Here is a 12,306-nt window from a genome sequence, read left to right as displayed (position 1 = left end):
GGCACCATCTCTCCCTACTATACCTGCTATCCCACAGCCCCAGTCCCTTCCCAGAGGCTATTATCCCCCCACTGCTACTATAGGCACCATCTCTCCCTACTATACCTGCTATCCCACAGCCCCAGTCCCTTCCCAGAGGCTATTATCCCCCCACTGCTACTATAGGCACCATCTCTCCCTACTATACCTGCTATCCCACAGCCCCAGTCCCTTCCCAGGGGCTATTATCCCCACTGCTACTATAGGCACCATCTCTCCCTACTATACCTGCTATCCCACAGCCCCAGTCCCTTCCCAGAGGCTATTATCCCCACACTGCTACTATAGGCACCATCTCTCCCTACTATACCTGCTATCCCACAGCCCCAGTCCCTTCCCAGAGGCTATTATCCCCCCACTGCTACTATAGGCACCATCTCTCCCTACTATACCTGCTATCCCACAGCCCCAGTCCCTTCCCAGGGGCTATTATCCCCCCACTGCTACTATAGGCACCATCTCTCCCTACTATACCTGCTATCCCACAGCCCCAGTCCCTTCCCAGAGGCTATTATCCCCCCACTGCTACTATAGGCACCATCTCTCCCTACTATACCTGCTATCCCACAGCCCCAGTCCCTTCCCAGAGGCTATTATCCCCCCACTGCTACTATAGGCACCATCTCTTCCTACTATACCTGTTATCCCACAGCCCCAGTCCCTTCCCAGAGGCTATTATCCCCCCCACTGCTACTATAGGCACTACCTCTCCCTACTATACCTGCTATCCCACAGCCCCAGTCCCTTCCCAGAGGCTATTATCCCCCCACTGCTACTATAGGCACCATCTCTCCCTACTATACCTGCTATCCCACAGCCCCAGTCCCTTCCCAGAGGCTATTATCCCCCCCACTGCTACTATAGGCACCATCTCTCCCTACTATACCTGCTATCCCACAGCCCCAGTCCCTTCCCAGAGGCTATTATCCCCCCACTGCTACTATAGGCACCATCTCTCCCTACTATACCTGCTATCCCACAGCCCCAGTCCCTTCCCAGAGGCTATTATCCCCCCACTGCTACTATAGGCACCATCTCTCCCTACTATACCTGCTATCCCCCAGCCCCAGTCCCTTCCCAGAGGCTATTATCCCCAATGCTACTATAGGCACAATATGCAATGTAGTTTATAACAATTTCAGATAAGCTGAATCGGTTAACGTGCAACAGAACTGACTTCCTATGGAAAATCCAGTTAAGACTTTCACTTTCAATTTCATAATGGAAGTTATGCAAGTTTTGCAAGTAAAAATTCTTCTGTATCAGACACTTCTGTCACACACCCATCATCGAGCAGTCGGCAAATGATAGGAAGACGATTCTGAATTACAAAATTGATGATGGCCAAGACTACACACGCATATTGGTGCAGCTGTTTGGGTCAACAGGACATGGCAAGTCCTCGCTGATTAACTCCTTCATTTATGCCCTGCACGGGGGCAAGTTTCAGACAGCAGCCCAGGTCCATCTGGAGGAAGGACTAGAAAGCTACGGAGGCCTCACCACTGTCAGAAAATCCTACAAACTCACTGATGCAATCACAGTGGTAGACAACCGGGGGTTCGGCAGGATGAACGATTATGAAACTGGGGAGATTTATACTCAGCTCGGTACGTCTGTTTAAATTTCATTACAAAGTCAGGGGCCGCCATTTTCTCACATTTCTCATGTTATATTACCATAACTTTTTCAGCAGGCCACACCCAATATCTCCTGTGGATCCATCACTAGTAAGGATATTGCTGGTCAAAGGAATAGTTTCTACTTATCTTTATTAGTACAGGTATAGGGCCCGTTATCCAGAATGCTCGGGACCAATTGTATTCCGGATAAGGGGTCTTTCCATAATTTCGATCTTCATACCCTAAGTCTACTAAAAAATCAATAAAACATTAAACCCAATAGGATTATTTTGCCTCCAGTAAGGATTAATTATATCTTAGTTGGGATCAGGTACAGGTACTGTTTTATTATTACAGAGAAAAGGGAATCATTTAACCATTAAATAAACCCAATAGGGCTGTTCTGCCCCCAATAAGGGGTAATTATATCTTAGTTGGGATCAAGTACAGGTACTGTTTTATTATTACAGAGAAAAGGGAATCATTTAACCATGAAATAAACCCAATAGGACTGTTCTGCCCCCAATAAGGGGTAATTATATCTTAGTAGGGATCAAGTACAGGGACTGTTTTATTATTACAGAGAAAAGGGAATCATTTAACCATGAAATAAACCCAATAGGGCTGTTCTGCCCCCAATAAGGGGTAATTATATCTTAGTTGGGATCAAGTACAGGTACTGTTTTATTATTACAGAGAAAAGGGAATCATTTAACCATGAAATAAACCCAATAGGGCTGTTCTGCCCCAATAAGGGGTAATTATATCTTAGTTGGGATCAAGTACAGGTACTGTTTTATTATTACAGAGAAAAGGGAATCATTTAACCATGAAATAAACCCAATAGGGCTGTTCTGCCCCCAATAAGGGGTAATTATATCTTAGTTGGGATCAAGTACGGGTACTGTTTTATTATTACAGAGAAAGGGGAATCATTTAACCATTAAATAAACCCAATAGGGCTGTTCTGCCCCCAATAAGGGGTAATTATATCTTAGTTGGGATCAAGTACAGGTACTGTTTTATTATTACAGAGAAAAAGGAAATCAGTTTTAAAAATCTGAATTATTTGATTAAAATGGAGTCTATGGGAGACAGGCTTTCTGTAATTTGGAGCTTTCTGGATATCGGGTTTCCGGATAAGGGTTCCCATACCTGTACTGGTCTTTCAACTTTTTATCCCAAATCGAGTTACAGATTAGATAAATACAGGGATAGAAATCTTACACACAAGAGAAGGTCTTATGGTTTAGAAGTATATTTGAGTAGAAGCACCTCAACAAGTCCAGTTGTAACCTTAATAATAATGTACATACTAGATATACCATGACCTGGATGAATGAAAATCTTCATATTCAGACCTCAATAAATTGTACTTCTACATGGTAACCAGTACATCCATTCTGCCTCTTCTGAGGAATGGGGCACAACTGGGCCTATTGAGGCTGGGGAACTCTTGGGCTGACACCACCCTGGACTTGGTGGATGCTCCAGGGTTCTCACAGCGAGTTGATCTTTTTTTGCACTTTTATATACTTTTATTTGGCATTTGCTTTTTAGCCAATATTCTGAAGTTGGATGAAGCGGTGGAATTTGAAGAGGATAAAAATACGTTTCAGAAGACGGTTGCTAGAGTGGTAGCTGCGGAAATGAATTGCCGAGACCTCATTGTCCCTTTATATGTTTATAGGTGAGATTTCAATAGTATATTCATCAACCATTTGTGTCCCAGTTTTCACCAAAATACCACTGAGTACCTACCATATCAAGGAACATGTCACTCTGTGCTCTGGTTGCTATGCTACAATACAATAGGGCTGATTCACTAAAGTGCGATAAATTTTATCGCGTGCTTTTTTGCGTTAAATTAGACGCGATAATTAGCGTGCGATTCACTTTAGTATTATTGCGTGCGTTAAGTCGCCATATCGCATACGTTATTTTTTGCGTGACCGCATGCGGTAGTTTTAACACATGCGTTAATTAGCGCACAGAAAAGAATACTAACGCATGATTCACAATCACTTAGACGCGCTAAATATCGCATTAGGCCATGCAAAAATGAACCCCTACTTCAGGCAGGCGATAATTATAGAAAAGTACAGTAAATGAGCTTTTGGCAATAAAATATGGACTTACAGTGTTATTTATTCAAGTCTGTGTTTCCCCTAGAGTGACGCGGCTGCCAGTTTGCAGCGAAATGTTCATTTTTAATACAGTTATTTTCCCGCAAGTATTGGCGTGTATGGCTACCATGGCGTGCGTTCATTCGCACGACTATTTACATGCAGCTACAAGTGATGAAATGTTTCACCAGGCATGGATTTGCGGCGAATTTTTGGACGTGTGGCAAATTTTTTCATGCGTTTTGCAAAACAATCTGCCAATGGCAAAACGCATGAAAAAATTTGCCACGCAAAAACATCACCGCACGTCCAAAAATTGACACAGGTGTCAAAAAATAATAGTGGCGGGTGCCCGCACAACATTTTTGCCGTTTCGTGGATCTTTCGAAAGATTTACTAATTTTTCACTAAAGATAACCAGAACACATTTGCTCATCACTAGCGGCTACTATTTATAAGCATCTACTATTTATATGCTACCATTTATATGCTACCGTTTATATGCTACCGTTTATATGCTACCGTTTATATGCTACCGTTTATATGCTACCGTTTATATGCTACCGTTTATATGCTTCCGTTTATATGCTACCGTTTATATGCTACCGTTTATATGCTACCGTTTATATGCTTCCGTTTATATGCTACCGTTTATATGCTACCGTTTATATGCTACCGTTTATATGCTACCGTTTATATGCTACCGTTTATATGTGGCTAATATTTATATACACTATTTATATGCGGCGACAATTTATATACACTATTTATAAGCTACTATTTATAAGCGGCCACTATACGCGTGCGTTATTTAGCGCATGTACCATCAATTACCGCATGGAAATAGTCTTCGCGAGTTAAATAATGCATGTGATATCGCACGTAAAATAGCGCAAGTATGCTTATAGTGAATCGTGTGATAAGTCGCGATAATTTAGACACAATGAAATTTTTAACTCACGCTATAAATAGCGCACGTTATTTCGCACTTTAGTGAATCGGCCCCAATGTGTTAACCATGATTGTGGAAGAACACGAGACCCTCCTCGCACACCCATGGCTCTCCAAAATATTTTTAATGCTCTTGGGAGGGATCGGCACCCTCCCAAGATACAAATAGCACCAAAAAGCACTGGCACCCAGAGCTGCAAAACTCCTTATTGCGGAGTTGCAACATTTTGGGGCAAAGTCACCCCTTTATCAAGCATACAGATCAGTGGAAGTGACGACATTTTATGTCCAAATCATAATTAATTAAACACATTTAGATAAATATTTCAGCAACACAGGAATATAATATAAATATACTACACTGGCAGCACAGTGTACAAAAATGTAAAAAGTGCATATAAAGATGAACAGTTTTCTCATCAAAAAACCCCAGCTTCAAGTCTCATGACAAAACTGAAACCAAGCGTTGAGGTAAACGGCAGGGCGCACAGGAAAATACAAACATTTTAACCACATTAAACTGAAATTGTTACATATTAAGTTACAGTTAAAAACATGTTTCAATTCATGTATCAGTTGACAAAAATCCAAGTATCTTACCCTAAATGCAGCGGAAAGAGAGTCTCTATCCCTGATGTGCAACCAAGAGGATTACTTATCTGTAGTGATGAGCGAATCTGTCCTGTTTCGCCGAAAAATTTGAATATTCGTGAAACGGCGAAAAATTCGCGAAACACAGAAAAAAATTGCTGTCCACAGCTATTCTTTTGTCGCGCGGCTATTATTTTGTCACCCGCGGCTATTCTTTTGTCGCCCGCGGCTATTCTTTTGTTGCCCGGGCTATTCTTATGTCGCCCGGGCTATTATTTTGTCACCCGCGGCTATTCTTTTGTCGCCCACGGCTATTCTTTTGTCGCCCGCGGCTATTCTTTTGTTGCCCGGGCTATTCTTATGTCGCCCGGGCTATTATTTTGTCGCCCGCGGCTATTATTTTGTCGCCCGCGGCTATTATTTTGTCGTCCGCAGCTATTATTTTGTCAATTTTTGGATGCGCGGCGATTTTTTCCGCGGCAAATTTTTTCAAACAATCCGCCAATAGCGAAACGCAGAAATTCACCATGAATCCATGCCTGGCAAAACATTTCACCCATGTAATAAAAACATACATAATAATAAATGGCCTATATTTATAGGAAACACGCCATATTAAATTCATCATTTAGCCCTTTTGGATGTTGAGATTGTAAGAGCCAGATCCAGTAACATTCCCCTTGTGACAGTACTTTCTTTTTTTCTTCTCCTTGTTTGACCATTATTTTTTCTAAGATCTGCCACCAGACTTGTGACATCTGATGCCCATGTGTAAAAAAAAAATGCTTGGCAAGCAACGTCTCCCCTTTTTTTCTTTGTATCTTTACCCTTCTCATTTTTCTTGCTTTTTTGAGGAGATTGCGGTTGGTAATTACGTATATGTCAGGACTGGCCTCTGGTGAGGGACCAGCAGGTAGGAGCCTATGTGCAATGTAACCCCCAGAAGTCCCTTTAAGAGCAGGACAGCCAAGCAAAGATGTTTAATAGAAACTGAACAGAACAAAACAGAACAAAAGAGTAAATATACAGGCCTGTGATGATAGGCAAATAGACAGAGTCCGGTAACAGGCAAGTAGGTCAGGGCTGGCAGAGTACTGGCAAGGTCCGTAAGGCAGGCTGAGGTCAGGGCAGGCAGCAGGCAAACAAGGTCAAGGAAACAGGTCTAAAGTCAAACCAGGGAGATCCACAAAAGACAGGGTACCAAGTGGGGACAGGAGAACGGAGATAGTAATCAGGCAGGGAACGCAGGAGTCAGGAATCGCAGAAGTCAAAAATCAGAAGTGGCAAGATCAGGCTCAGCAGGGATGAACCAGCACTGGGTGTTGCCAGGAGCAGGTTTATAACGGCCGCTAATTATTAAAGCAGCAACAAATGCGATTAACAAGATGGGTGGAGTACGAAGGGAAACAGGCAAAGATGCTGGATGCACATAAGGGCAACTGACCCCACGTGGCTCAGTCTAGCACAATGTCCGGGGTTCGATTCCCCCATAGTTCCTGACAGTATAGTAGATTTGTGTTTATTAAGCCTAACTTTAATGGTTCTAGTAGTCTGCCCAACATAAGCCAGCCCGCATAGACACTTGACACAGTAGATGACATCTTTACTATCACAGGTAAAGAAGCCACCCACTTCGTGCCTAGTGCCATGCTGTGGACGGGTAACCAAATTTCCAGGAATAATGCCATTACAAAGACTACAATTTCTACATGGGTATGTACCTTTTGTTGGAATAGCAAGAAGAAGAAGTCTGACTAGAAACCGGTTTATGTTTAATAAACTCATTTCTGCCTCTCTTTTAAGAAAAAACTGGGGGGCAATTTAAATAAATGTTCATATTTGGAATCAGTAGCCAAAATTCCCCAATGCTTTAGAATGATATATCTACATGCTTTAGCATTTATATCGTATGAACCCCGGACATTGTGCTAGACTGCAAGTGCACTTGCTTACTGAGCCACGTGGGGTCAGTTGCCCGTATGTGCATCCAGCATCTTTGCCTGTTTCCCTTCGTACTCCACCCATCTTGTTAATCGCATGTGTTGCTGCTTTAATAATTAGCGGCCGTTATAAACCTGCTCCTGGAAACACCCAGTGCTCGAGCATCGTTCCTACTGAGCCTGGTCTTGCCACGTCCTGATTTTTGACTCCTGCGTTCCCTGCCTGATTCCTGTATCCGTTCTCCTGTCCCCACCCAGTACCCTGTATTTGTGGATCTCCCTGGTTTGACCTTCGGCCTGTTTCCTTGACCTTGTTTGCCTGCTGCCTGCCCTGACCTCAGCCTGCCTTACGGACCTTGCCAGTACTCTACCAGCCCTGACCTACTTGCCTGTTACCAGACTCTGTCTATTTGCCTATCATCACAGGCCTGTATTACTCTTTTGTTCTGTTCAGTTTCTATTAAACATCTTTGCTTCACCACACTTGGCTGTCCTGCCCTTAAAGGGACTTCTGGGGGTTACATTGCACATAGGCTCCTACCTGCTGGTCCCTCACCAGAGGCCAGTCCTTACATATACTGACGACCAGGCGTCGGGGAACATGCCGGTATCACAGGTAACAACTATAGTAAACCTGTCCTCGTATGAACGTTCAAAAGACGAACTATCAGTGCTAAATAAGGGTTTACATTTTGTCCCTATGTGTATATCTGAACCCTGTTTTACCATAGATATGTACAAGTTTATTCATTCTCTTAAATTACAGGCTTATTTTTCTGGTAACTGATACTACAGATTTTCTAAATAAATTGAATGAGGTCATTTTACCATCTGGCGAGTTCTTCCTCTGTTCATTCATACAAGAACAGGAGACCCTCCTCGCACACCCATGGCTCTCCGAGGGATCGGCACCCTCCCAAGATACAAATAGCAACAAAAAACACTGGCACCCAGAGCTGCAAAACGGGACAAGCCCTTTAAAAATCTTTATTGCGGAGGTGCAACGTTTTGGGGCAAAGTGACCCCTTTATCAAGCATACAGATCAGTAGTGATGGGCGAAAAGTTTCGCCAGGCATGGATTCGCGGCGAATTTCCGCGTTTCGCCATTGGCGGATTGTTTCGCGAAACGGATGAAAAATTTCACCGCGGAAAAATTCGCCGCACGTCCAAAAATTGTCGCCGGCGGCAAAAAAGAATAGTTGCGGGCGACGAAACAATAGCGCGAGACAAAATAATAGCCGCTGGCGACGAAACAAGAGCCGCGCGACAAAAAAATAGCCGCGCGCGACGAAACAATAGCCGTGCGACAAAATAATAGCTGCGGGTGACTAAATAATAGCCGCGCGACAAAACAATAGCCGCGGGCGACGAAACTAGAGCCGCGGGCGACGAAACAAGAGCCACGCGCGACGAAATAATAGCCGCGGGCGACGAAACAAGAGCCGCGGGCGACGAAACAAGAGCCGCGCACGACAAAATAATAGCCGCAGGCGACAATTTTTTTTGTCGCACGACATTTTCGCAGTTTCGCGGATCTTTTCAAAGATTCGCGAATTTTTCGGCGAAGCGAAACGGAACAGATTTGCTCATCACTACAGATCAGTGGAAGTGACGACATTTTATGTCCTAATCATTTGCATAATTAGCATAATTAATTAACACATTGAGATAAATATTTCAGCAGCACACAAATAATAATATAAATATGGTGTACAAAAATGTAAAAAGTGCATAGAAAGAGTGCAATAAGTGCATATAAAGGTGAACAGTTTTCTCATCAAAAAAACCACATGAAAACCACGATTGTGCTCATTTCACACACAGGATTAAGTAACTCTGGCCCCAGCCCGATGTAAACAAACCCGTTAGTTACATTAGTAAAAGGGACTAGGGGCTGATTTACTAACATAGTGTAAGGGTACCTGGTGGTCTAGTGGGGCGGCGGGGACGCCCGCCGCCTCCTCCGTTGCGGGGACGCCCGCCGACTCTTCCTAGGGGTGCGCGTGCTCGGCGCGCAGCCCTTTAAACACTGAGCCATATGCGCGTCCGGCGCATGTGCACTTGCGTCTATCATCCGGCGCTGCGTGTGACGTCACTATGGCGCCAAATTTGAATATTTAAAGCGGTTTCTGCAGCATAATGGTTGCCCAACGTAGGTTTTCCTCCTGTGAGTTCCTGGGTGTGTTATTCCTGTTCTGCTGATCTGTTTTGACCTCTGCCTGTCTTTGACCTTCCTGTACTGCCGCCTGAACCGACCTTTGCCTGAATTTTGACTACTCTTCCGGATTCTGTTTGGTACCGCGCTGCCTTATTGTTGTTGACCCCGGCCTGACCTCTGACTACCCTTTTGGACTCTGATTTGGTACTTTACTCTCTGAACGTTGCTGACCCCGGCCTGATCTCCGACTTTGTCTTCTTGTGCCCATTCTCCCTATAGAACGGTTCTGGTTCCCTTGCCTGCTCAGAACTCTTTCCCTGGGCTCCTCACTGTAAGACCTGGTGGCATCCGAGTAGCGAAGGGCTCCTCTCGACGTGAAAGGCGGCGGTTATAGGCAGAAGCGTGAGCCGAGACCAGGCCCTTGGGAACTGTTCTGAGTTTTGGGATACCAACCGTGACACATAGATGCTAAATGGCACCTGTTCTGTTTAGATTGGTCTACTACCAGATATTAACAGGAATTTAATTGTGGCTGTGGTTTTTCCAGACTGTTTAGGAGACACGGCAGCTCTCTAATAGTTTGCATTGTAACCAATTGCTGATTAGTTGCTATTGGCAACTGCACTTGTGCACACCTATGTTTGTAAATCAGTCCTGTAGTGGTTTGATTTGCTGTCATTTGCCATTTAGCTCATATGCCATATTTAGATCACACTGTCCACAGTAGCGACAGGGTAAATAGATGATGCAATGTTCAGTTCCACCAGTAGATGGCAGCTACCCCCAAGGTTGGCCGTGTGTAGAAATCTCTTGAGAAGTTTCTAGATTGAGTGACATCCCAGGCCCAGAGACCTATAAAGAAAGAGCCTATTTGGCTTAACATCTGGTGAAAGTACAGGCCCATAGTAGCAGGTTTACTCAGAAAAGACCGAGGTAGAAATGGCTATTTTTGGTTAGGGCAGCTAGGGGCAACAAGATAGCTCTACTCAGAGGTAAGAGGCAGCTAGGTTAGCTAGCAAGGGCAACTTTGGTTCCATGAGGACTTTAGTGTTTAGGACTATTGGGCCTATAAGCACTCTGCCTGCCTAATGTTTCATCAAATACATCTTATTAAACCCAACAAGGAGAGGACAATTAATCTTAATCTGCCATGTTAAGTCTTTGGGACTTTTTTTTAGCTGAAATAGGAGCTTCATAAATTAAGTGAAAAACAATAATTTAACGAAGTTATGAAGAACGAATGTTGTTAAATATAATCTTAATAACATGTAGAGCAGTGCTGGCCACCACCACCACTAGAACCAGACTTGAACCCACTTCCGGCAGACCTTTATGCATCAACTGCTCAAGAACTTAACTGAACTCTATGAAGATGCTCAAATGAGTAGTGAAACTTCAATGATTACTCAGTAGTCCAGTTGCCCTTGATTTACTAGATATACCATGACCTGAATGAATGAAAACCTTCATAGTCATATGCCCAAGAACTTGAGACATCTTTATTTTATTAGGATTTGACCCCAGTTGTTTGAGAGAACCTGATAATAGTCTAATGTACCATTGGGTATGAACAACAGCTGTGCCCAGATTTCCTTTGTTGTGCTAAGTCAAACAAGGTGCTAATTAGAATGGTACAAATGTATGGTTTTTCCCCAGATGGAAGATTGGACACCTTGCAAAAAAGAGCTACCTCTTAGTAGGCAAACTCAATACATCTTCATAATTAGAATAAGTGGGCAAAGATTATCCGTTGGTTTTTTGGGTAAATTGCCAATTCACCAAAGGATTCCCCAAGCCAGTGTTGGACTGGCCCGCCAGGTTACCAGGAAAACTCCCGGTGGGCCCAGGTGTCAGTGGTCCCTCCTGCTCCTGACCAATTGGCCTACTTCATGGTCATTCCCTATTTCTGAATGGGAACAAAGAGGAGAAATAGATAGAAGAATAGACGCTAGCATGTAAATAAAAGAGACTAGAAGAATATTAAGGTTGAGTGAGGAAAGAAGGAAAAATAGTTTGGAGAGTGGTCTAAGGTTTTCTGGTGGGCCCCTGGGGTCCCAGTCCGATACTGCCCCTAGCAATATTACATGGGGATTGTTTGAACTGCATGAACACTGAGCTTATTGGCATTTTATATCTTTGTTTGTAGTACGGAATGCGAAGTTGAAAAGCAAAGATTTATGGAGATCAAAAAGTTTATACACATGGCAAAGAAAATGACAGGCAAGTAACGATCCATTGTTGTTTCAGTTGACTCAGTAACTGAATGGCCTCCACTGATTGGGGCACCAGTGTGGGAAAGGCTTGTTCCTGTGTCATCATGATAATACCTTATTCAGAATGGGCTTGCTGAGGTGGGAGTAGAAGAACTTGACTGGCCTGCACAGAGCCCCAACCTCAACCAAACCCATCACCTGGGGGTCGAATTGGAGGCCTAATTGCCCAACATCAGTGCTCAGCTTTACTAATGCTCTAGTGGTTGAATGGAAGCAAATTTCTCTAACAATGTTAGTGGAAGCCCTACGAGAACATCATTACTTTATAATGATACCCTTGGTTTGGGAATGAGATGTTGGTCAGGTAGGTGTACGAATATTTTTTTGTCATATTATGCAACTATAAAAATTTCAAAGCAGGTAAAGAGTATATCTGTGGTGGGAAAGGTTAGATACTGTCCATTACTATGTCTATTGGTAAAGGAATGAGAAATGTGCGATCCTATAATATCAGGGATCCCCAACCTTTTTTACTTGTGAGCCACATTCAAATATAAAAAGACTTGGGGAGCAACACAAGCATAAAACATGTTCCTGGGGGTGCCAAATAAGGGCTGTTATTGGCTATTTGATAGCCCCTATATGGACTGTAAGCCTACAGGATG

This window comes from Xenopus tropicalis, chromosome 9, assembly GCF_000004195.4.
Source record: "Xenopus tropicalis strain Nigerian chromosome 9, UCB_Xtro_10.0, whole genome shotgun sequence".
Lineage (NCBI taxonomy): Eukaryota > Metazoa > Chordata > Amphibia > Anura > Pipidae > Xenopus > Xenopus tropicalis.
This window is presented reverse-complemented; position numbering follows the sequence as displayed.